The sequence below is a fragment of the Apteryx mantelli genome, chromosome Z (assembly GCF_036417845.1).
Source record: "Apteryx mantelli isolate bAptMan1 chromosome Z, bAptMan1.hap1, whole genome shotgun sequence".
In the NCBI taxonomy this organism is placed as follows: domain Eukaryota; kingdom Metazoa; phylum Chordata; class Aves; order Apterygiformes; family Apterygidae; genus Apteryx; species Apteryx mantelli.
In genome coordinates, this window is record NC_090020.1 from 61,454,010 (window position 1) to 61,481,605 (window position 27,596).

Consider the following 27,596-nt stretch of genomic DNA (forward strand, 5'->3'; position numbering starts at 1 on the left):
TCTATGAGGACAAGTCAAGGAACGGCCAAAATTTTAGTTCAGTTACAGCAAACCGATGAGTTAGTTAAAAGAAACCAGACACTACTGCCAACTCCTACACCTTTACTGTGAACTTCCCAAAACTTGGTGTTTTCTTATAACCACAAATGTCAGACTTAAGTGACTACTTCACATAATAAAAGAAGGTGTTTTCAAGCTTTTCTCCACAGTCATTACAACTAGAAACATGGATGACAACAGAAACACAACCAAGAAAAAAAAAAAAAGTCATCCACAATAAAACCTGCAAGCCCAACAAATACAAATACAGAATTTAAGCCACTTTCTTTGTAAAATGAGGAGAGTTTTTATGTCATTATTTTTGGTTCTGAACCCCCTCCCCCTTTTTTTTTTTTTTTTTTTTTAAGTTTACTGGTATTGGCAACAGTGGAAACAAATTACAACTCAGAATTCTCCTATGTGGCCAAACAGTCTCAAGTGTGCTGAAACCCTGAGTCACCTTGGATGGGACAGATGAGGGACTTGAATAGGAACCCACCAGGCTTCCTGAAGAGAAAAAGGAGAACAGGAGCAGAAGAAAGCAAGGTCAACTAATAGAATCCTTATAAGTTACATAAATGGAAGCTATAAAAGGAAAGAAAAAAAGTCTGTCTTCCACAGCAAATGAGACAGTTGGGTTTTAAAAGTTTTCTGCTAAGCAAAATTGTTATCTGACATTAATTAATTAGGACTTCAATTTAAAATGCATAGGATAACTGAGTGCATAAGTCAGAAGGCACAAAATGTCCTGCTGTCTATGGCTATTATACATATTCAGTTTCATTATGTAACTCAAAGAATGGTACAAAGAAAAGATTAATAATGCAGAAGATGCAATCAGACAGCATTTTGCTTTGGAAGAAACATTCCTAACAAATCTGTATTAAAGCACTGAAACACTGAAAGGATAAACAATATTGTTTGACTAAGGATTAAAATACACCAAATACCCTTATTTACACATAAAAAGTAGTCAAGTTGTGCAAGTGCGACTATCATATCCATCAGTTTACTGTAAACAATAACTTTGACTTTTATTCTTTCATTTGAAATGATTTAATGTTGTAAAGAATTACTGAAGGCTTCCTGTTGGTAAAGGAAGATTGGACACATCTACAGTCATTAACGGTCTGCAGAAAAAGATCAGGTGAAAAAATGAAATTCTCTCCCCCACCTCCATCCCACTCATGGCAGGACAGCACTGAGGCGCATGTCCCCACGCTGGTCCCCTCACTTCTCAGAGTGCTTTGAACACCAGGGCTCTCCCGGCACGGATGTTTCCCAACTTGTCTTCCATGTGCTATGGGCACTGGAAGACACGTACCTTTCATTCTTTTAGTTTGAGTATCCTCTGCCAATACCATTTCCTAAAAAACACAGCATGCATACACACACACACACACACATATAAAAAAATATAACCCCCACATATTTTTATCTGAAAGAATATGAACATACACACTTTGAAGATTCCTATAGCTTTTTTCTCTGCTAGTGTGACCAAAAGGTTAAATGAAATTCAATACACATAGGAGTCCCATGGGTCTCTTCCACTTTGTCCTTCTGTAATTGTACTAAAAGCTTGTCTGGAGTCTCTCTCTTAAAGCATCTGGAGTTGACACTTCTTGTATTTATCCAGCTAAAGAAAGGTCCACTGCTTCTCCCCTGCCAATACCATGAAGGATTTAATGCATCAGCAGGGACTTGAAGTCTGAAACTCAATCCAGTATTTTCATAAAATGATTCACAGACTTGCACTGACCTTTCTGACTTAGAGCAAAGGGATTCCATATAGCAGTTTCGGACCAGATTAATCAACTCATGTTTCCAATAGAAGGGGAAGAAGGAAGAGCACTATAACATGCAACCACTGAATTGACTTTAACATAGTGAGACAGAAAAGAAATCCAAGTCAGAGTCACTTCATGCCTTCTTAAAAATATCACAGCAGCTATTCAACACCTCCTATGAAACCAGGATGAACAGCAATCAACACAACAGCAAATTAAGCAGAAAATCAAAACAAAATGGGAACCAAGTATCATCATGAGACTCTTTTTTACTTTACAAGAGGAAAGTGGCTTGAAACCAAATCTTACTCCACATCAATACCCCTGGATAACAAGGAAGAATCAAAGGAGGATTTGGATCAGAGGAGTGTTCATGTGCAAAGCTGAACAGGTTCCCCTTTCTATACCTAAACAACAAGCTAGGTACTTAACACAGAAGGAAGACATATTCTGACATATATACAGAGGAATTTGTCAAACTTCCCCTTTTATTATACCAAACAGTATAATAAAAATCAGCAAGGCTAATTATTATGAGTTTGGCCTTTTGAGAATGGACTATTTTGCACTTTTGCCACCATTCTGCCTTTTAAAATTAATTTTTACTTGTGTAGGAATGATACAGCTTGCTTGCGCAAAATAGCATCTTCTCTTTTCTTAGTTCCTCTGAAACTTGAAATGTCCTCCACGTACGCATCAGCCACACATGACATCACACATAAGATCCAGGTGTATAAACATAAATATTATTTAAATTAAATAAAAAAGCATCCAGCATTTTTCTAAAAGATCGGAAGTTTATAATGGGCTTTCTTCCAGTTATATAACTGTAAGAGAAAAAGACAGCTTTATGGAAGATGAAAGGAAGTGAAAGAAGTAGTGAAAAAAAAAAGGAAAAAAGATGGAGTAAAGGCATTTATTTTACTTCTTTAGTGCTTCTTTTTAGCCACCAGAAATCAGACAGAACTGCTCTTTTTATATGTCTTAAATAATAAAATTTATATATAATTCTGTTAGAAAATGAACAAAACACCCAAATAATCCTATTCCCAAACATCCTTTTAAATCTGAGGGCACCTACTATTAAGAACCTAAAATTTGCCTTCATCTTCTAAATTCTGAATCAAAGTCAACAACAAAAAAAAGACAGGTTTCACAAGTATCTCTGAGATCCAGCATCTGTCAATCTCAGTCTTAGATTCATTGGAAGCATTTGAAGTGGGCAAGAATCAAGCTATATAGAGTAATGCAGAAGCACAGCAGCAAATAAATTCATCATACAATGAATCCCTCGGTTTACACATAATCACGCATTAAAGGCAGACATTAGAAACATGACCCTGCACATAGCAGGAAGGCAACTTCCACAATAATTACCAAAAGGTATGCATCTTCATGGGGCTCTGTCAGCCCCAGGTCGACTAAAAGATTTCACCTTCACTAAATGCCCAGCAAGGAAACTCATACACTAGAATAAATACTAAAGGCTAAAGCTTCTGCAACTTTTTCCAGTCTTCTGAAACAAATTTCAGCCAGCAAAGCACATTCAGGATTGTGCATAAAGGTACTCCAGATTCACAAATGGCAAGTCATCAATAGGATATCCAATTAAAAAAAAAAAGAAAGAAAAAAACCCCAACCAATTATGTTTCAAGTAACTATACCCGTATTTTGTTTGTCTTCTGAATATGGTATATTCTTGTTTAAAATACTTCACATGCTGAGAAATTTTTTTGGGGGGGGGAGTATACTCATAAATTAATGAAAGATTCCCAAAGATTAACTAAAATTGAACTTAAAAAAAAGAGCCACAGTAATTAATATTAAATACTGTTAATTTTGGGGAGTATATTCCAGGCATCTGCAATATTCCTCTCACATATAAATGTGAATTAATTTCTTTTATATCAGATTACATGTTAGAGTATTCTATAAAGCATGTTCTCAAGTTTAGAAATACTTCAAAAAGCCCATATGGTTAGCATAATAGTTCATTTTTTCTATTCATACATCTAAACAATTTGGTTCTACTGAATTAGCTCCTATTTTCTTGTTTCTGCTACAAACAAAAAAGCATTAGAAATTATACGTGCCATTTAAACCATTTCAAAAAGGTATAACAATTTCAAATTTTTTAGGTGTTCAATTCCAGTTACCCAATGGTAAAAATGTGAACTTCTGTTTTTCTTTTGTATCTATTAAATCTGTATACCCAATGAACACTTGGCTAGAACACACTGCCTGGTAAAACCCAGCCCCCTGCAGTCACAGGCCATTGCACCCAGGGTTAACCCTGGGGACACAAAAAACAACCACACACACCAGCAGATCAGCAGGTTGCTAACAAACTGTTCATACAAATTGACAGACAAGATACCTTTGCAAAAAGGGTTCCTTAACTCACACACAGTTCCATAATATAAGAAGGTTAGTCTTTTCTCTACATCACGCTTAACAGTGCTGTAGATACTGCAAGATAAAAAGATGCAACTTATTTTAACTTTTTGTTAATGCTGTTCAAAAGCAACTCTGGCACTAACGAGCTACAAAAGTTTAAACGCCATCTTGTCTTAATCACGAAAGCACAGACTGCCCTTTCTAGAACTTAACTTCCTGATCATTTGCATGTTTTTGACTTTTCCTTCACTTTGTTTTAAATACTAAATGACCAAACATTTGAAATGGTGAATCAGATATTGGCTTAATCATTACTCACTGAGTCACAGCTGAAGCCGTCATAATGGCAAAGTCCCTGTGGTACATCCAACAAACTTGTTTAAAGTCAGCTCTTCCATTCCTTTTCTGGAAAGCTAATCTGTACTTGGGCATAGGGTTGATTCCATATACGATGCTCATGCAGTATAAGTTGCCAGGGTCCCAACGTTTCACATATTTGAAGAGACACCTCTGCCTGCACTTCAAAGATAGTATTCTCAGCACTTCTGGTACTTGCCTTCAAGCTGCCAGTTTCTAACAGTACTTTTGGAGCCCACCTTTATGACATCCCAGCATACTGAAACAAAATCTTTAGTTATTGACACTACATAGTAAGACGTACTGTGTGCTCAAAATTAGTTAGTCATATAGCCTCTGATTTTTCTTTATTTTTCTCCATGATTTTTCAAACACAGCCAAACTGAACACAAATTCTGAGGTAGTACTGTATATCCCTGCCCTGTCGTACTCTTCCCTAGGCATCTGGTGACAGTCATTGATGTGCACATGGCTGCATTTTTATAGATTAGAAATTGATATCAACTAACCACACATAGCCATGTAGCTGCACAGAAAGACGTGTCAGTGATAAATCCTATCTGGGAAAATAGTTCAAGTGGTCCAGACAGGACAGTGATAGTTTAAGAGTCTCAGGCGTATATGTGGGTTCAGAAATGCTCTTTCATTGTCCGTGTACTGCTTGCTAGGTCCACTGAGTCTAGCAGGGTGGGAACTGTGTGTGGCTTGTACTACTGTAACCTATATTTTCCCTATCTTGGGGTAACAGCTCAAATTCCACTAGCAGTGGCTGAGTCCAGCCCCTCAGGAAATAAATATCTGGCTCTCAACATCCATACATGAGTAAAAAAATGCTTCTGAGTAGACAATACACGTATCTACAAGGCTGAACATTCCTAGCCTGCATTTTGTTTTTGAGGAGCTTCTGACTATTTTGTATGAACTAATTATGAAACACCTTATTGTAATGACTTCAAACTCTTTGGTAAATTTAAGAACTTAAATATTTCTACAAATTTTACACAGCAGATATCATTTTTAGATGTCACAACATTTAATTCTTAACAAGCTTTTCTTTTTTTCTTTAATTAGAATCTAAACTTATACTGGAAAAATATTTCCAGCCTTATTTGTAAGGACAAAAGCTTACTAAAATATACATCCAGTTTCTAAGTACTTACTGCCATTCGGAAAGACAAACAGTTTTGGATGATGGTATACATTCACATTAAGCTTGGCACTCGAAGCTTCATGCTGAAAATAACGGTTTCCTGCAAAGTCAGTCATAAGCATCTTACTCCTGAAACAAATATTTGTTTATGACTAGAATCAAAGATCAATACTAAACACTACTTCAGGTTTTTCTGATCAGTGCTATTTTCCTAACTCCCATATATAGTATTTTCATAATCACACTACAACCAAACTTCAAAAATATGCATAGATGGTTTAAAAAGCCTGATCAGGGAAGCTTTTTACTGGTCAGTTTGGTTACCTTAATGATTGCTTTTGACAATATTAAGAATTATATGCACCAGAGGATCAGGAACCCACAGGGCCAAGGGACCTAATTTCACATAGCCTTCAGTCACACTGGATATTTTTTTTCCACGTTGTTATTGAGTAACATTAAAATGCATATCACATTTTGCTTGTTAAAATGTGTTCCCTACATAAACAAGCAGCAGCCAGAACAATAATCAGCTAGCAAGAATGAAATTCAGAGCAAGCTGCTGTTGTAGAATAAAGAAAATAGAAACTTTCTATTTCTGCATCTTCAAAATCAAAAACTGCAGAGCTTTTGAAAAATTTAGCTTTACTTAAAAACAAAGTTGCATGTTATGCTACAAAAAGTATGTTCTTCATTAAAATTGGTATGCATGACTTTATGGTTTATCATAGTACTGCAGTAGCAAAATTCTTAATAGTAAATTGCTTTTATCTAATCTTACTACCTACATACTGTGGTATAATTAAATGATTAACATTCAAGAATCCTGCTACTCTAGATCTGCTTTTTTGGTCAAATCAGCACCAGAGTTTTACTATTTGAAAGGAAAAGTCTTGTTTACAGAGAACATTTCATAGTTTTGTTTAACATCCACTCATACTCACGGAAATAAATGCTGAGACAATAAATTGTTGAAGACTGAAAAAATGAACAGCCCAATAGGCACTGTTCAAAGATGAATGTACAGTGAAGTGTGTCCTCTGTAACCACAAAACAGCACATGTAACCCAGAAGCTGTTCTGGATCATCACACCAGGACAGCGATCCAGCACTGCAAGGAAGAGGAGAGAAGCCAGAGAACTTCATGACAGGGAGGAAGCAAAGAACTGTTTAGAGGTGAAAGGAAAAGACCTTTCAGTCAGGAGAAATCTAAACTGTAGTACTAAAGAGCCTGTGGCCTATAAATTCCTCCTTTTCAGATCAACTGTCTGGCCACAGACAGTACTTTTTTTTCCTTTCAGTTTTCTGAAAAGCTTTACGCTTGTTTAAGATAATTGTCTTAGACTACTAGTGATGCAACTCCCATTTTTCTGCCTGCATGGAAAGACAACCTTCTTCAAGTCTTCTTTTAAAACATTAACTTTTGACTGACATTTTTGCATTTGTGGCACAGATTATCTAAAGTGAAAGCACGTCAAAAGTTAACGTTTAGACAAATTGATATAAAAACTAAAATTGAATTACTCATGAAGACAGTAAAGGACCAACCATCCTTTTCCCAGTTTTAGCCAACCCAGTTTAAATTTTTGTTAATGCCTGTATAAAAGAAATTGAATGCTTTTGTCTACATTATAAAACAAAAGCCTGTATTATAAAATTTGGCATAGGATGATGTTTATTCTTGGTGCACTCAGCAGAAAAACCTTTGAGATTTGCACAGAAAAGTTGTCCATGAGGCCTAAATAAGTTCTAAATATTCCTATGAAAGAAAAGCTTTTCTGGCAACTTTCAATATCACATTTATGCTGCGATCAAGTAGGTTTTTAAAGTCAGCATTAACAAACAATAATAGAGTAGAAATTGATATGTAGGGCTATCGCCCAGGTGCAAGAAAACAAGAAATTCCTACTAGTGCCTTTGAATATAGTTGAATATAACTCTTTCCTAATGAGGCTACATACAGTAAAGAGATCAAGGACACTCCTTAAAAAAGAGGAGGAAGGAAAAAAATACCTTTAATCCCTCATAGTTTACATTACTTATTCAATTTATAGGTTGTGTAAATTCTTACCACTTAAAGCAAAGCATTAAATCCTAAGGGAAAGCATAAAGGGCACACTTCCTTAGCTTAAGTGTTTTGGTAAGTAATATGTTTACACTGCCCCAAACAGCTTTTTCAGTTTAATAATTCTACCCAGTTTTACAAAGCAAACACATTCCTGCATTCAGTCAGAAGGATATCTGTAAATTAAGAGTATTTTCCTGGTTCAACACAATGTTAATGGGATTTCCATTTGTTTCTTGTTTGAATTTTAAGGAAGGGTTTTTCTCATAAATGCATCCTTGTTATTTCTGACTATTACAAAAAAAAGGAATTATGTTTGTCAGACCATCATCTGAGTGAGTGACAGGAGCTCTAGTCATGGACTTACATGCCATGAAAATGCATGTGGCTGAGATGCACTGATCTGCATACATGAGTTACACAGTCTAACTTAACGCGTGATGTTCTCATATTCTTTCTTCTTCTCGCAACTTCAGAGACATGCAAACTAGATAAACTTCCACCACAGCCACCAAAACCAATCACCAATCACCAATACAGGTGATTTCAAAAGTACTCTTTGTTTGCCCTAAGGAGCTATGCTAGTGAAGTAAAATTGGTTTAAAAGCAGAATAACTTACAGTTAATGCATATCCTTTCTGGGACACATGCATACCAGTTTAAATTAATGATACTAGGTTAGCTTGCAGCTATTTTTTTTTTCCCAAACTAAGCAGAACCTATACACAACAATGTTAAATCAACATGAGATCCATGGAGAGGTTTGCAGCTATTTAAAGTTTAATCTACTGTTTAACACCAAAAGAACGGTCTCCAGAGCAGAGATGGAGAACTCCACACTCTTCTCCTTGAGCAAAGTGAACTAAATGACTAGGTCAGGACCAGCCTCCCCCTCTCTTTCGAGCACAGAGATGGCTGCACCCTTTGCTGGCGGTGGCACAGCTTCAGCAGGGCAGAGAAAGGGTGGCCCTGGGCCAGTGACCTGCCAGCCGGGCGCTCAGGGCCCTCTCTGGGTGCCACAATTTTAACCACCTGAGAGCAAGGCCAGAAACACACCTGGTTTTCACTTTATGGCCAAGTGCTCTAACAAGTTGACTATTACGCAGAGGGAAACAGAATAACGTCTTAATGCTCCAGTAATTCCTTTTCTAAGGTCTTTTGCAAAAAAGAGCATGGTCATTTATCTGCAGGAAAGGGTTGTGGTCGGGGCCTCCCTCTGGAGCTGAGTGAGGTGTGAAGCTCTGCCGGAGGGGTGGGTTTCCTCCCCGGCGCAACATCCCTGCCGCTTACAGTTTGCTCCTTGGGGACTCGCAGTACTCGAAACACACAAACACAACTTTGTCGGCATTTTTAAGTCTTTGCTCTCTGAAGCAGAGAACAAAGAGAGATTCAGAGCCACATTTCTAAAATTTACTTTAAAATAATATAAATAAATGTATTATATTTTTACAGCAATATTAAAGCCCATATGGGCCGTTTCCCGCCTCCGTTTCTTCCCCATGCTTGAACGTACCTGGGGACCTGATCAAGAAATCCGTATGTAACCAGGACGCCGTGCTCACAAGCCACCGCTTTCTTTTTGGAAGCCTCCCCCCTCCCCTGCAGCCAGCTTCCTTCGGCCTCACTTGGCCCTCGGGTTGTAGAGCCTCCACACGCTTCAACAGCGCATTGCTGTGTTCCCGTCTCCTCGTCCAGGCAGCTCTTCCTCCGTGAGCCACGCCACCACTGTGCTTTCAAAGGGCTGCACCAGGGTCTTTTATCTTTGTTCCTTTTCCTGTGGAAGTTAAAATTTCTTCCATCTTTACCCCTCGGCAAACAGGCTGAGGAAAACGCGTTTTATCTAGAGCACAATTCTTCCTCAGTTCTGCCTCCTAGGAGCTGCTGGTTTCAGCGTGCACAGACGGGCCAGATGAGCCCAGTTCCCTAGCAGAGCGAACATGAAGGAAGGGAACATAAAAACAGCTATAAGACAAAAGGATATAGATAGCTTACAAAACCATATGAGGTTTATAATAGAACCTATTAATTGTGCATAGACAAATTCCCCAAATCATTCCAGCTGTATTGCATATATAAACATTACTGAAAATTTTAAAATCTTTTCTTAAATCTGTTCAACAGCTTAATAGTTTCAAGATTAAAATAAAAAGACAGAAGGTACTTCTGGCTCTTTTTACTTCTATAAAGCTGCTTTAACCTCTTTTCAAATGTATGTTCAGAAAACAAAGGGCCTGGCTAAAACATACATTTTCTAGAGTATTATTTTTAGCTAGCTTAACGCTGAAGGAATTCACTGCAAGTTCTCCACAACATGGAACAATGTTCCCACCAGTCTCTCTGTTACAAATTAATGAAAAGTTGGCTGCTCATTCTCTGCCTAAAGGCATCTACCATACACCATAAGCTTCTGTCATGGGCACCAAGGAGTGAATCACAGTATAAATTTATCCGAACAGTCCAACAGAAGCTCTTTGCTAAACATGCATTGCAGCAGGATGATCTCCCGTGCCCTCTGAACAATTAATTCTAGTGTCCTCTCCTCTCATTACTAGGCTTCTCCAAAATCGTCTGTACAGAAAAAAATTGTGTTCTTTGTTCTTCTGTAAAACACAGTATGCAGGATAATCACATATTTTCTAACAGACACACTCCACTAAACTTTAATGGTGAGTTTGAAGGAAAGTTCACAAATTAAGTATTTGTAAAATTGTATCAGAAAGACTCAGTGCTGATCTTTGCATTGAAAAAATCAGCTCTAAACAAAAGCTATAAAGGCATTTTAATTGTGTACTTTGGAATAATGCCTAGAAACAAGACTACAAAGAACCCTCCCCCCAAATCCACTGTTCTTTGGCCAGTATTTTACAACAGCAAAGCAAATGTAAAATTATAACTTGGCAAAAAAACAAACAAACAAAAAAACACACACTAAAAGAACAAAAAAATAGTATATATTCAAAGTAAACATTTTAAAAGTGCTAAACACTGGCTTAATTCAAGTGTTCCTGCTGCTATCAATGGGAATAAATTTAGCTATTACTGGCTACCACAGAACAATTCAATTTCTAAGCACTAAAAGTACTTGGTTACAATTTTAACAGTACACTAAACTTGATCTATTGGTCTTAAAAACCTTGACTGTCAGAATTCTTTGTTTCTAAAGAGCAGGGACATTCTACAACTTTTAAATACAGAAGAACAAAAGGATTGTAATAATCTAGCTTAAACATAGCGTGAGTTATTAGATAATAGTACAAGCCATTCCTTTTGAAAACCATGTTTAAAGTCACCATTTATAATCACTGTGCTAGAAAGCGTTAGCCTACCTGCCAAAACTTAAAGTTTGCTTTCGACTTCCATAACTCAAAACAGCATTGACAAATGTGCAGAGGAGAGAGACATAAAACATTTTTCCTGAATTTTAAGCTCAATATTTCATAGCAGGTCACATATTGGCCCCTCCTTTCACCTGGCCTTTATTCTGCTCTCCAGCAGAGCTTTTCCTGTCTCCATTTCAAATTCTGTAAGGCAAACAGCTCCAAATCACATTTAATAGATAGTGACATGGTCTAGTGCAAAACTGCAGCTTCTAGTGTGGAGCTGCAAATGGCACATACACAATATTCTCTATGCAGCCTAGCAAGCAGAAAGAACAAATGAGTCATCCACTGGATCCTTACTGCTAGACAGGCTTCTGACACACTATATAAAGAAATCAAATAAAACAGAGATATTTCATCAACTTTTGGAGGAGTGAAGTCTGAATTATTTTAGTTAAAATTTATAGTGTGTTTGGCTGCTAATGGAAAACAAGCATTTAAAATAAAACCTTATATGGTAAAGAATTCCTGAGCTATGGAAAACAGTAATTAAAGCAAGTAGTTTCATGAACTCTGCACATAATGAATCCCATTTTTGTCAGATTTGGGCTTCGCAGTTGATTGAGAGATCTGACAGGATGTTTCAGAGTCCTTCCTCCACCTGGCCACCTATTTTTGTAAAATACAAAGGTATCCTCTTAGCTTTGAGCAGTCTGCCTTTCCGTCAACAAATGAAATCAATTCACTAAATGAAAAATTATACAGAGAAAGAAGGGGTAGCACAGAGAGATCTCAGTCAAGTAAACTTAACTGAAAGCCCAGGGAGAACAATGCGTTGTAGCGTGACTACACTAAAGACACATAAGAGCTATGCGCTAAACATATCACTCCTTACTCGCTAATACCACAGAGTGATGCGGCTTCTCCTAACACAGGAGTGAACAACAGGACGGGGCTTGGACATTATTCTGCCAGGCCACATGAAGCACGGCCCATCAGCCTCTCTGCTCCCTCCTCCCACCACCCACCGCCTCACGCTCAACACATTCGCACTGAGCTGCACTGCCGGGTCAAGCTCTTCACAGTATTCAGAGCTTCCTAATCCTCCCCTCTGCATAGTGCTCCTATAAACCTGCCACATCCCTATCCCAATATCGTCCTTTCCACTACTGTCTGGCAGTTACACCCTCGCTTTTTTGTGCGAGGGCATGAAGGTGCAGCATAGGCAAAAGGGGAGTAACAGAGCGCTTGATAAGCTGGAGACAGGCACCAGTGGTTGGTGGATAGGCAAGAGAGAGGCACAGCTGGACCTGCCAGGGCCCTTGGAGAGAATCTGCATATGGGCTCAGCAAATGCAGGTCCACGTTCAGATTCAATTCACTATCAGATACATGGATGATTTTCTTTGGAACCAAAAACAAGTATTTAAATTCTCAAGTAATTTTGTTCACACTTAACTGAAGTTTTACATAACATGCTGTTTCTCTGGCACAACAACTGTTCATCAACATGTTTCTTAAACAAAATAAGATGCCATAATAAGATTGCATTCATTATTCTCTTTTTTTTTTTTAATATAAAAATATAGCTAATTACAAGTGCTCTTTTAGCAACAGAAATGCCTGAGGAAATATCTTTCATCAAATAATGGTAGTTACCATTGGTGACTTTGTACAGCATACAAAGGGAGAAACTTCAGTAATATTCTACTTGCAGAGTTATCATCATATCTGGAACTACACTTTGGTTCCTCTTTAATTTATATACATCATCTAACCCAGAATATCTGAACACAGGCATTAATCAACCTTCACAGAACCTCCCTGAATTGAAGAAATTTTATCCCAGTTTTACTGGTGGGAAACTAAAAATTCAGAGCCTTAGCCACAAAGTAAATGGCAGTGTTTTCACAGCGTTGCAAGACTGTAACTTCTATTGGAGCACTGTTGAACCTTCCAAGACCAAACAGATTTGAAGTCTTCAACATAGAAGAAAAATTATGGAGAACAGCACAGGGGCCAGCAGAATGACTAACCAGCAGAAAAAGTGAACAACGAACAAGTATGCACCATTCCTCACAAGAAAAGCTAGGGGGGCAACCAACGAAATGGCAGATTTGAAACAAACAAGGAAATGCTATTTCTCCACAATGTATACTGAAGTTATGGAATCGTTGTAGCAAGACATTTGGACGCACAAAAAGCATAAAGGGATGCAAAAAGGAACTGAGTTCTTGAATGACAGACCCACTGCTAACAATTACTTGGATACAACCTTTAGCTAAGAAGCTTCCTAAGCCACTAATTAGGGGATCCAACCATGGGAAAGAATCACTATATATACTACATGCATTTCTTACATATTTCTCCCCAAGCATCTTTACTGGAGGCCTTTAGAGAGAGCATTGAGCTAAATGGATGCTTGGCCTGACCAGAACATGTCAATTCTTCTGTTCTCAGGAAATTAGAAGACATGCCAAATACCAGATGAAGGCAGACAAAGCAACAGGCACAAAATGTATGCAGACCTTCGACTGTTATTCCCCTCCCAATCCACAAACAGCATCAATCACCATTTCTGCAAACAGCATGATATAATGTAAGATATGACAGATTTGGACAGAGCCATGTATAATTATTGTGAGAAACAAAAATTAAAAATGAGAAAAATGATTTTACCTCTCTCATATGTATGATTTCATTCACTGCTGGGAAACAAGCCATGATCCACAGCCAACACTTAAACAGGAAAACAAATTAGGTACGACCAGATTTAAAGGCTGAAACTGTATTCTACAAAGAGGTTAAGTATTGGTTCACTTTTAGAAAGCTTTTTTAAATTCAATTGAAGTCAAGACTGGACAGGCAGATCCCATATCTAAGGTGTCCCCAGCACAGCACATAGATCCTACTCAACACAGAGTAGGAAAGGTCATTAAAACCATGGAAAAGCTCAGTTTAATTATGAAGGTTACTGTTCCCTTCTTGTCTTAAACATTATAATTCCTCTGGCTAACGGTTAAATTTCTGTCAAGATCTAGAGTTATTTGAGACTGATCTACACATCTGTAAGCTGGCCAATTAAATCCAACTATACAGGATTGGTTTTTTTATGTGTTACGGTTCTTCTTGCACTATCTCTGTAACACAATCAAGGATTAGGTTTCTTCTGTGGTTTTGAGCTCTTACCATACTTAAGGTACAGAAGAATCTTTTTTTACAACTTTTTTTTTTTAATTTAAAAGGAGGAAGATGTCAACTCTGGCATCCTTTCTAAGGAAGAAACGAATCAAACAAGATTTAATTTCGTCATGACCTTTTCATAATGAAGTAGGATTTGGTGCTTTTGGACAGAATTTGCTGCCCAAATTGTATTCATTACTGTGCTCAATAGCAAACTTCAGCCTGGAAAACTAGGAGGACTTGGATGCCCCTAGTGACTGAAATTCCTGATTGTCAGTTAAGTACCATATGAGAACCTGTTCTTTGTAGCTCACCAAAATAAAATCAAGATGAGAAAAGATTTGACCCAACTACTTTAATTATTAGGGAAAGATGTGGGAAGACAAATCTTACAGATTGGTCCAAATGACTGAGAATGCCTCTATCTTCTTTAGACAAAGGTAATTCTGCTCCTACGATCACCAATTCTTTCCTGTTGGTTCTGGTCACAAGCAAGCCCACTAAAGAAATATACCACCTTACTGCTCTCTGGCATAAGATTTTCTGCATGAATGCTCATTCCTGTGGGGCTAGATCTTGTTTTGTGAGCCAGTTAGTTTGCCTCCCCTTGACTCAGATGGCTTATATACTTGTAAAATCAGAGGAAGAGCTAAAAGAGACTTCAAAAGATCATCTTATCTAATTCCTACTGTGAGATGCAATCAAGGATAGTTAAATCATCCTCAAGACTTTTTTGCATCTAACCTGTTTTTGGAAACCTCTAAGCTCAACGAATATTCCACAATATCTTTAAGTCTTCTATTTCAATGCTTAACTATGCACACAAACAAGTTATTGACACTAAGAGGGCTAAATCACATAATAGCTGCAGGATATCAGACATCTGCCACAGAAACTTTTTTGCATACCTAAGACAGTTCTTATTTTCCTATTATCCATCCAAAGTCATACTACAGCAAATGTAACTTTTTTTCTGCCCTCCCCTAGCAGAAGATAGTATCCTCTACAAAGCTTTTCGCTTCCTGAGAGATGTCTCTCCCACAGTCCTTGTTTTTTTCCTATGAGATGAAACAAATAATACATTTTCTTCAAATTTTTCTCATAGGCCATATTTTCAAAGGACTTTATTACACTTGCTTTCTTAAGACACTCCAAGATGTCTGTGTCCTTTAAAAGAAAAAGCTAGTAACTCTGAATTGGATACAGTACACTGAGACCTCGGCAGTGCTAAGCAGAGAATAACAACTGCTTGCCCTTTTACATATGAGATTCGTTGTTCACACATCTCAGATATTTGCCTTTCCACTATAAACCCCAGGTTTTATTTTGCTAAACTGCTTAACCTTTTATTCCTCCTTCAGCATTTGTGTAAAACATAGCAAATTGTGCTCACCTTTTGGAATTTCAACTCATTGTCTTTGGACAATCTCTCCAAGTTGTTAAGAAAATTGCTTTTCAACCTTTCCCATGTGTGAACCCCTATAAGTGTTCCAGTGGAAGCATAGGACCTTGTGTAGCAAATTAGGACTTACTGATAATAGGCTTGCTTTTGTTAGCTACCGCTCATGGACTCCTTATAAGCAATCAGTGGATTCACTAGGTCTGCAGGCTACAGCTTGAAAATCATTTATCACCATCATTCTGAATTCTTGTCTTGATTTGCAACATGCTTATGAGGCATCCCAGCTTGCTGTCCACAAACAAATTCTCTCTACTTTGCTAGCCAAGTGCCTATTAAAAATACAGAACAAAAAAAACCCCAAGACTGGACCTATCCAAAAGGCCCTCTTAGTTGTCAGTGAGCCATTAAGAACTACGCTTGGAGACCTTTCTTCAACTACTTGTGTGTTCAGTTTATAGTGATTTCATGTAGAGCTCCCTTGTCATTTTCTAAGAACGACATGTGAGACGGTGTCAAGAATATCACATGCAGTCACGGCATGAAAAAAATAATGAAGTCAAGACATCTCATCCATCTACTGCTTATCTTTAATCCACTAGTCTAGCTATACTGCCAAGGAAGGAAATTAAAATTGTCTGACAGAGTTTGTTCTTGGTAAATCTGTATTGGCTGCTTATCATTTTTATTATCCTATACACGCTTATAAAGCAACTGTTTAATAACTTGTTAAAAAAGTGTTCTGGAATTAAGGTTTCACTGATGGGCTTAAAATTCCCTTCATTCCCCCCAGTGCCTTTAAAAACAAAACAAAGAAGTAGGGAGAGAATTACTACATTTGCCCTTCTTCAGTTCTCTATGATTTCCTGCTGTCCTCCTAGGGTTCTCGCAAAGACTCTCTAAAGATTCAAACTACAGGGTCCCTGACAAAGAGGAGAGGATAATGCTGACTTTTTGGTTTAGCAACTTGAGCACAATAAGCTATTAACATCAGTGAAGAAGCAAGATAAGTCAATCAAACAGGAGTTTAAAGAGTATGCTGAGGTCCCTGGAGAGGACAGAGGAAAGTAATGAGAGACTGGACTCTACTCAGGGTTGCCCCGGCCATCTAGATAGAAAAATTTCACTAGTTTGCCACCTGAGGGGATATCAGTGGGTCAAACATCTTCAAAAATTTAAGGACAGTGGGAAAAAACAAGCTAAGCTGCTAACCTTACTGCTTAACTTGAGAAGCATATTGAGGGGCAATAAAACAGACTGGTTAAACAGATGTTTTGCAATGCACTTCTGAACTGCTTTGCAAAGTCCGTCGGCTAGACAGAGGAAGTAGGGGCCTGATCAGGTACTGCCTGGTGGCGCGCGGCTGGGCGAGCACAGGAAGCCAGGGGCTCTCGAGCGTTCCGGTCTGCGGCTCTCCTCCTTGCTCGAGTGGGAGGCTATCGTGCTCATGGAAATCCCCCGTTGGCTCTCAGCTTCAGTCAGAACTGTCTCTTTCCTGCCACGTTTACCCAAAACATAAGTGTCTATAATGGCCTGTAGTTAAGAAATTCTCCAAGAGACTGAGAGGCAGCTCACCCTGTCAGGGACAGGAGACACAAAAGGCACCCGGACAGCTTGCCAGGAAATAGAGAAAGCAGCAGGAACAGCAAGAAGGTATTTTTTTGTGTATTTGCTTGAAGCAAATGGAAATGGCAGGATACCTAGAAGGCAGGCTGAACACTGGATTCAGCACATGAAAAAGACATCACTCCACTAATACATACTGTTATGCACTAATCAGCTAAAGCAGTCTGCCAGAACTGCTAGTAACAACCCTATCATAAGTGCACTGATTTAAATACTTGTCACACTAACCTATTTAGCCTTCAAGGCACAGGAAAAAGATCAAAAGGTGCTTCTTTCTCTCTTTTTTCTTAATAGAAGAAAATTTCTAAAGAGAAAGAAAACCAAAAGCAGAAGGCAGAGATCAGAAGTCAAGAAGTATTTTTCCAGTTTACTCAACACAGATAGTTACCGGCATTTATGCACTCTGGTTCATTCCTCCATCAGTGCTAGCTGCCATTACAGATGCCGAGTTAGGTTAACAGAAACACTGTAGCTTCAAACTCACACACAGCCCAGAAAGTATACCAGTAGAGTCATTTCCTTTATTAGTACCCACTCAGTATTAAAATATCCATACTTATTCTTTTAGCTTCATCAGCCTGGGGCCTCCAAGTTTACTTGTGCGCAGTTATTACTGCATAGTTCCATTTTGTTGTGTTTGATGCATACGTGGGACTCAAGCAAGTACAAGTTCCCATGTCTTCTGTATGCTGGCAATATACAGTGATTATCTTCATCAGACAGTAGAGAGCTAGAGCAATTAAGAGACTTATCCAAAACCCAAATAGAAGAAGGGATCTGAACATTAGCATATTGGAGATAACCACAATAACATATACAGACTGGAAAAAGATGAAGAAGGATTGGATCAGCACATTTCTCGTTCTTTACTCCTAACAAACGTCCACGTTTCATTTTTTAAATTCAGATTTGGAAATTATTTTTGACAGGAGTAGCATGGGGCTGTTTTGCCATTTATAAATTGTTGTTCAACAAAGAATTCCCTGAAATCATCCCTGCCTTTACCATGACATCTTGGAGTCATTCAGAAACATAGCTGGCAAGGACTGCTGATCCACATTAGCAAACATCAATTTAGGTAAGCAGGAATCCTTTCATTAGGATTCAGATCAAAACTCTTCTGAACAGGATCAAGGTTATAACACTTGTATTGGCCCTCATATGCATTGGGCTGAATTGAACAAATTATTTTTGATTTTTTAAAGTATGTATTAGCTGAGAGAAACCACTTTTCATAGAATAGGGTAGATGTGGCAGTTGAAGGTATTAGGTTTGACAGACTCTTAGATTAAGAGCCAGAGACATGAACTGACTGGCTGACTCAAACTGACTCTCTGTTCGTGGAGTGCCAGGCTCCTCTCCATACCTCCCTGCATGCCAGGGGAACCCTTCACACTGCCTCCCTCACCTGTTCTGTACAGAGCTAAAGGTAACACAGGGATGAGCTGGAACACACCTCTCTCAAACATACCATGAGGAGAGACAAGACAAATATATAACTAAAGTAATAGTTGCCTACCCAATCAATCAATAATATGGATAACACATGACAACAAACCCCAAGAAAGCAAGATGATGCCTTGACACACCACATTTCATGTTTTCCCCTTCTAAAATATATAGTTCTTCATTATGTATTTGTTTTATACAGGCCCTAATTAAGCACTTTGTTTAAATAGATCCTTCACTCTAGAAGGATGGTTTAGAGCTCCCAGTTTAAGCTAATGGTGCCTACTTGATCAATGGATTGCCTTAGCAGACCTTAACAAGGACAAACTTGCAGAGGAAAATGCTAACAGCAGCATTATAGAAGCAAAAATGTCAATGTTTGAACTAAACAACCGCAAACCAAGGAGTAAGCACCAGCCTCCAGTTTTACTTTGTAACAATTATCCCAGTAATTTATACCAGGACAAGATCCAATGAATCAGAGACAAGCCTCTTGTCAACTTCAGCAGTACTTTTCCTCTACATGTTCCAAGAGTAGTGCTAATTCCCTCTCCTTTTTTAATGCTAGGATCATTTAGCTCAAGAAAAAACTCATTTATCCTGGCTGAATACAGATGAGTGTTTTTAATAAGATTTTGCCAGACAAACCCTATTTTCATACACAGACTGACTACCCCAGTTAACATATATTTATGCCACATATGAAGTAAACTCTTATCATGAAAAAAATAGTTAATAAAACCAAAACACATATTTCTGAATTACACACCTTACCTTCTCAATTCATCAGAGTCATCACATTTTTTTTTTTAGGATGCTCATTTTCAATATTGGTTGGCTATTTGAATACTTTAGAATAGTACCATAACTTGTTTTATCTAAGTCAAAGGACACTATATACATACATGTGAAGTGTATATGTAACATCCTTAAAAAATAAACCAAAAGCTGATAGCTCCCCTTCAGAAAAATAACCTATCCTTCTTCAAAAAGGAGAAAGGAATCTACATTTGACGATTTCACAATACAGATTGGGACCATATGTTTCACTGGGGAGGTTTTTTTCAATTTTTGTTTTTCTTCCCTCTTTAAGTACTAGAGCGAGCTCTATTATGCATGAATTCTAAAAGCACAAGTCAGCCAAAAGTTGCAAATCTCTCGGAATAGACACGTCCATCTGTCATTCCACAGCAGGAGAACAATAGCAGCGTCAATATAGACACAACAAGCTCACACACTCCTTATACAGCCAGACAGAAAATCTGCCTTAACTGATAACTAGCTGCCTTTGAAAACCCAGACAGATGTTTCTGTGTAATACCAGGATCAATTTCTTCTTTCTTGTTCCTGTATTTTCAAATTCCTCATCTGTTCATAGCAACCAAAATACTGTCAGTTTATCACTTATAATCTTCACAGAGCTTTGTGAAAATCAGATCTCAGAAGCAACAGAACTCAAAACACAGAAGCACAGAGTACTATACTATTTCTTAATCTGACATTTTCTACTGTTGGGGCCTATGTAAAAGTAGATGATTCACCAAGTTTGACAAAGAGTCTGCTTGTATTCCTACGGTTTTCTAGAGCTATGCTCAGCAGCCTTCAATAATTTTCTCCCTAAATCTGTTTAACAGATGACATTTTATATTGCTTCTCCACTGCTGAAAATCAACTTTGATTTTTTTTAAACAATTTATTCAGTAATATACCTGTAGATCTCCAGAATAAAAGTTCTAATCAGGAACTGAATTTTATTTTCTGCATCACATATTTGTAAACACTCTAATTTAATCTTTAAATGGCTAAACAGAATAATTGGCTAAGCACTTGGTGGGAGTTTAGTGTTTTTTATTAAAAAAAAAAAAAGAGAGAGAGAGAGAGAGAGAGCATTACTGATAACACTCAACCAATTTACATATTTAAAAATAATCTCCCTAAGCCCATCTGTAAAACCTTTGTTTCAGTAGTATGTGTTTATTTTTATTTCTTGACAGTCAGTCTCATGGAGTTTTGATTACAGCAGATTTGCAAGTCTGGCTCTTTCACAGTTCCCACACTTTTCAGAAGTAAACAGGCAGCTCTTTTTAAACAACAGGACAGTGATGGTGTCATGTGCCCTACTGTAAAGTTTTCCTCATTGAGAATAAGCCTCTAAACAAAATCTGACTGCTAGTAACTGAGGAGACACTGAAAACATATGGCTTAGAGTGACTTCACAAGTCAGAATTGGGATTTAAAATTAAACAAACACCAAAACTAAACAAAAAAAATCTCAGATATGACTAAACTCCTCAAGATGAAAGCTAACACATTACCCTGTAAAATCTCACCAGCTTTTGCTCAGAAATGCTGCCACCTGCACTTCCTCTTTTCAAGGATGACAAAGACAAAGACTGAGGATTGTGATGGTCCAGGAAAAGAAAGAAAACAAGGAAGCTTGGGGAAAAAGCAAGAATAAAACCTTCAAAAGACAAAGACAGAAAAGAAGTATATGCAGTTTATTAATAGAAAGTATGCTTTATACAACCTTTCAATTCTAAGGTTTAATTTTAACAATTTGTCTCTCCCTCTCAAATCTTTTTGAAAAATTTCCAGGCACTGGATGTAAAGTTCTCCTTACAAGAATCACACCTTTTCTGAAACTACAAAGCAAACTCATTTTCTTCCAACATCCCACAAAGATTTAGTTCAGTTCCACCTAACCAGCAAAGACGATTCATCAGGCATTAACTGCTAGTCCTTTAAAGTTTGCTGGATGGGGACAGTATATAAAACTTGATGAATAAAGAGTATCTCAAGTCCTGAGTGTATCTCAGAGCAAGGGGGGAAAAAAAGACAAGGAAAACACTTGTAGAGTGGCTTTGTGTTTTCATTTGGTTTTGGCAGGGGCTGTTTGCTTTTGCTTTGTGTTGAAGGTGCCTGGAATGTCAGAGGTAGCACAGGCTGAGCTGAAGCAAGAGCCCAGCTGGGGAAGTCAAAAGGCAACAGCAAATCCAATTCCTCACCATTAATATGCTTGTTCAGTTTCCTCGTAACTCACTGTTTTATGGAAAGCCATATCATGCAGCCCTATATTATCCGATAAAAGGTACTTTCCTAAACAACAGGTTACATTAAACATACTTCATTTCTCTTTCTCTAAAGCAGGGCGCGTTCTACCTACTAATAAATTCCAGCTCCAGAATGTGAATTTCTACCTCTGTTTAGCATGATACATTTGTATCAAAACTAAGGTGAGTCTATGCAACTTACACTTCAAAGAAATTAAGTTTCAGGTAAACCTTAAAGTTTTCCTTTTTTCTTTATGTAAAGCTCCACAAATCCATTAGAATGGGACATGTGTCTCCAGGAAGCAGAGGAGAGAAAGCAGAATTAGACTTCAGATGCAGACATACAAAACAAGATAAACTAGCAGTGTCCTCCTTTTCCTGCTCTTCTCCCCTCCGCTTTCCTCCCTCTCCCATGCTTCCCCAGAAATTCAGTATACTGATAACTTCTACCATAAATAAGGAACAAAAATTTAATGAGAAGTGCATAACACTGAACTAGCATTTGACAGACAACCAGCTCCTTATTCAAGTGGTACAACTATTCTGAGCAGAAAGTTCCTAAGGACTTGATATTAAAGTGAAGGAGGAACAGTTTTGGAGTTAATAAAGAGAGTGAATGGGTGTGACAGTTACAAGTAATGGTTTTATGATTTAGAAGCATTTATTTACCCTAGAAAAGTGTCCACATTCCAAAAAAAAAAAAAAAAAATCTCTGAATAGAGATGGAGTAGATCTCTACATACAGCAAGACATTTTAATATAGTATTGGGAGGAAAAAAAAAAATCACACTCTATAAACTGCAGAGCTGGAATAAAATTTGTGTCTTAAGGAAACATTTAATGCCGGAATCCTTGCAAAACTTACTTTTCTTGCATGTGCTAATATCATCAGTACGATATCATCATACTTTTGCTGAAACTCTCATAAAGAGTCATTAAGTTTCACCTGTTTAAGATGATATTTAACTGCTGGACTTTACATCGGCTAGCACACCAATTGTTGACTTCTTCCTGGAGCCTAGCTCAGCAACGTACCACAGGATCCAAATAGTCATTTTAAATCCACATGAACCCAAATGGAAGCCTGCTATTCACGATTACACTCTTTTGCCAAGGTACATTTGCAAAGCTTTACTGTTTCCTTCAACAAACCTAAGAAAGCATAAACAGTACCAGGGTCACTCTCTCGTTCCTATCTTTTGTTCCATTCTGGGAGACCATTGAAAAGATGAGGAAAAAATACAGAAAAGAATCTTATGCAAACACAACCTTAAAAAAGGCACAAATGCACACAAACGGCTCCCACCTACCACACTGGCATTACAGTTTCCACATGCAAAGAGATTGATCACAAACTCATCCGAATGACTTTCTGCTGTATTATGTAGTTGCAGCTGCAGGAGCCACTCTGCCTGCTGCAGTTCTGTCACACAAGGATTGCTTCATCTTCCTTCTTATCAATGCAAAAAGTGTGTGGAGAGTTCATAAAGAAATTGGAAACTTTGATTCACCTCGTACAGGGGTATCTCTCTGTAGGATAGGAATAACAGCAGTTTTCATAACAAATAGGAGCACATTCAGCAGAGCGCACTCGCTGGTCGTGTCGGAAGGAGCGGCGCACCACCTCAGTGACCCCTTGCGTTCCAGCTCGTAAGTGGAGGGGACCCACTACTGCCCTTCACCTGAACCGAATCACAAAGAACCCCTCAAACAAAAGCTACTCTCTGCAGTCAGCAGATGCAGAAGTGAAAGATTTCCACAATAGATGGGAACACAGAAGAGAGACATCCACAGTCGTTGGATATGCATCTCTTGATCACTGAATATGTCTCTGCAAGGCAGCAAATATTTAGGTCTCGGGAGGAACTGGGCTTTGATTCTGTGATATCACTCACTCTTCATGGCAGACAACTACAACTTCTCTTAATGCTTTTCTAGGGTATAGCCTTGTACCTGGAAATGCCTGTCTTAGCACGTTCAGTGCCACATTTGTGTTATTTCTCAATCCAGAATACTACAGGCTACTACAGAATACTACTACTCCTTTTTGCATAAAGCACTACTTAGATTTCCAGGAACAGACTCGTGTATTTTCTTCTTTCCAAAACTAATATTTTTGCTTCTGTAATTCTGGAAAAAGAAGTACCCTGGGGGATCCCAAGTAGAATCAAATGCTAACAACAAAAGTTGTGAAAACAAAATGGCTGCCTTCCATCTGCAAACCATAGCTGCTGCAGGATGGTAAAGGGGGAATGCTTTGAAGAGGAATCTGCACATTAAGAATTTATTTAGATGTTTCAGACAGACAGTGCTCTGCTGTGCTTGTCCCCAATTATCTGGAAGTAGAAATAAGATGGGGAGCAGATTGCAACGCTTTGATCTGAAGCAAAGAATGGATGGTTTCATGATTTCAGTCATGTCACGGCCTTTACAAGCAGCCAAGACAGATCTGTTCCTAAAACTCTCATGCATCTTGTAGTCTCCTGTGCCCACTGACCTCCTTTGATCAAAATGATGAGTAGCCATTTTGCACACAAAATGAAAGGATCTGGTAGAAGAAAGGGGGCTGGCTTGAAGGCCTGCAAATAAGCCCAAGGCTGCGGTTTCAGGAGCAGCTGAACCACTTTGAAGGTTTCTTGCCATCCGAAAGGAAATAAGAGGCTTTCTCCCCCCTTGGCTGCTTTTTCCTCCCCCTCCTGCCCTTTCCACTCCCGTGCACCTGGCTGCTTAGTCCCATCCCGTCCCATTCTGTCTCTTCCCTTCATGCCAGCACTTGACAGACCCTCCTAATAATACACTACATTTAAAAGGCTGGATGTTTTTCTTCAGAGTTAGGGAGAGAGGAAGGGGAGAAGGACAGGGTTAATAATAAGCAATCAACACTAGGGTCTGATAAGCTCCAGTGACTGAATTAAGTAATATAAGCGGAGAAAGGGAAACAGGACCTTCCCTGTCTGAGCAGTGGGAAGCGTACCCTGGGTCTCAGGGACCTACACAGCTCTCAAGACTGCACTTCTTCAAGTATCCTTGCAAAAAATTCCTTCAACTAGGGGATTACAAGAACATCTCTAATTTGCCCCATTTGTAATTTTTTTCCTGTATCATTTGACAAGTCTCAGGCCCAAACACTGATTTTTTTCTGACAACTCCAGACATCTCTGCTTACCGTTAAGATTGCAGAAGTGAACAAATGCATAGTCTTGGTAATTGCCCAAGCTGAGGCTTTCTGCAAAAATGGTTATGGCAGAACATAAACAGAAACTCCTTCAGATTATGAAGAGACCTACCTAAAAATGTTATTGGCTTGTTTGTGGGCTTTCTAAAATGACTTAAGCAAAACCACACACTCTTTCTTATTGAGTAACACAAACACAATTAAGTTTGTAGCACATTATTTCATTAAACTAAAACATCTGTAAACTAGGCAATGAGACATGCTAGCATTATGTGTCCTTCTAAATATTTTAACATAGATGTATTCACAGTATATTGTGAAGCATCCAACAAATGGATGCTTACAAATGTGTGCCTAAAATTATCTCAATTTAGGGACAAACACGTTTCACAGCTTAGCTGGAAAATAAGATGTTCCCATGGAATATTATACCTAGTGTCTGCCATTTATCTTACTTTTCTTAAATAAGAGAGGTTTTAAGAGTACAATAATAGCTGGTATTGACTTACTGACTTGCCTTTTTTTAAAAACATTTAACATTACCAAAAAAGTTAAACCTGCATCTTTCATTTCTACTGTGCAAGCATACAGGATCTCCTAGAATACCATATGCATTTTATATAGCTGTTCAGAATGACAAGTTTAATTAAAGAACAGGAATTTAAACTGCCTAAACTTATCAACCAGTTAGCAAAGTAATTTATCTGATCACTTGAAATATATTTCAAGGGATAAAGCACTTCTGTTATGTGATTTTTACATCAAGAAGGGCCACACTTAAAAAAATCTGCCCATTTACCACTGTTGTGAACATCAGTGGAAACTCTTCAACAGTCAAATGGGAAAAGAAAAATTACATTATTTGCCATCTGAATATTCCTACTTAAGGAGAAAGCCAAGATGATGTCAGGCTAAACTTGATACCCATGATTCAGTACTGCATGGGTGGCTACCCTCTGAAGTTAAATTCTCTCCAGATAAGAAACAGCAAGACCTCACCATCATGGAAAACAGACCTTTATCTCTGTAAGTAATAACAAAGTAAATTTTGACACTGGAGGAATCTCCTATTTCAATCTAGACAGAGAAATTTTTCTTCAGACTTCATTTGCATCCTTCTCCACAAGTGAGAGAACTGGCGATCTCTTTTTCTAGGAGGGCAGAAATTTTACCAAAAAAAATGCCACCTTTTTTTTATATAAAGTATTTCTAGAATTTCAAGCAAAACGCTTATTTATCAGAAATTTACCAAGAGATGGTAATATGAATACAATAGTTTTTGTATCAGATGAGATAATAACACAGATTCCTGTAATTCTGGGAGCAAAAGAAATGCATGAAGCCATACTGCACAAAAACAGAACAACAGGTGTATAACAAAAATATTTTCTTTTAAGCAGGATAATGGCATTCAGTCTAGCAGTACACATGCCATGATAGAACTACCGGCCACAACTCATCAAGGTGTAGCCCAACGGCACTCTATTGATTACTTCCGGCTTCCCATACCTTCCCTGCATTGGATTCCCACCAGAAATGAAGAATGTTTCAGTTCACAGGGTCACAAGATATTCTTCAGTTAGGCTCTTTTGAGATGATCAGCATCCCAAAATAAAAGGGAAAAAAATACTCAAGGAAAGGCCATCTTGTGTGCCTTTAGCAGAGCCCCACTATTTTGTTCCTGCCCACCCACAGCAGGACTTACCTTCCCAGAAAAACATCTCTCCCTGTTTTCTGGATATAACCAGCCTTCGTCTCACAAAAGAAGAAAAACCTCCTCCTTTTGCTGATCAGATGTCAAATTAACCTACTCCTTTTCTTTCTAGCTCTTCTTGCCACGTCAAATTCCTATTACAGGTGTTGCAGAGAACGTCTGATGGGGCTCATAGTTTTAATTAAGCCTCATGTGGCCAGTATATTGCTTACACATTAAAAGCAGTGAAACTCAGCCCTCAGTTAATACGGAAGAAATCCAAAGAGCCTCCAAGTTACTCTAGATTTTAAACCCATCCACAAAAAGTGCAGGTCTTAAATCAAATTAACTCACTTCCAACACATACATATTTCTGGGTCTCTGTATCCGTATCTCTAACAAGCAAAGCTTCATGGACCTTTAATAAATTGTATCAATAATTTAAAGTACTTTCAACATTTTGTTAAAAAATCTTCTTCATCAACGATGTGAAATAAAATTAGATTCCACTGTGTTTCACAAAAAGTTCTCTTAAAACAAAGAATTCAGTCAATAAATGTTAGCCCCATACCACAAATGTTAACCTATAAATGATCAAGCTCTAACAACTCCCTCTGCTCTATGGGGCAAGATAAAATCTCTCTATTGCTTCTTAATTGGCAAAATATTTAAGCAGTCTGAATAATCACTTAAAGAGAACTTAAATCCTTGATTCCATATGTTTAAACATTAACATTTTCAGTCTGCAAAAAGTATAAGCCAGATAGCCTTAAAAAACAAAAAAGACACACACACACACACACACAGAAGACAACCCCCCCCAAACCTATTTGCAGCCCATTTCCTTTGATGTAGAAATAACTAAAATAGGCACTAGCAAATAGCAATGTTTACACATGAAGTA

The 27,596-nt window shown here is 38.1% G+C and overlaps 1 protein-coding gene across 8 annotated transcripts in view; it reads right to left on the bottom strand.

The window, feature by feature from the left end:
• The window catches only part of LHFPL2 (LHFPL tetraspan subfamily member 2), a 130,974-nt gene that overhangs the window by 79,798 nt on the left and 23,580 nt on the right, over nucleotides 1-27,596 (bottom strand). For 2 of the 8 annotated variants that reach the window (XM_067315725.1, XM_067315727.1), the window contains exons 1-2: nucleotides 5,744-5,841; nucleotides 4,546-4,842 (exon numbers count right to left, since the gene is read on the bottom strand). The exons of the other annotated variants lie outside the window; for them this stretch is intronic. The gene's annotated coding sequence lies outside the window, so the exon portion shown is untranslated. Of the gene's footprint in view, nucleotides 1-4,545; nucleotides 4,843-5,743; nucleotides 5,842-27,596 lie in introns of those variants that run through there. 8 annotated transcript variants of the gene reach the window in all.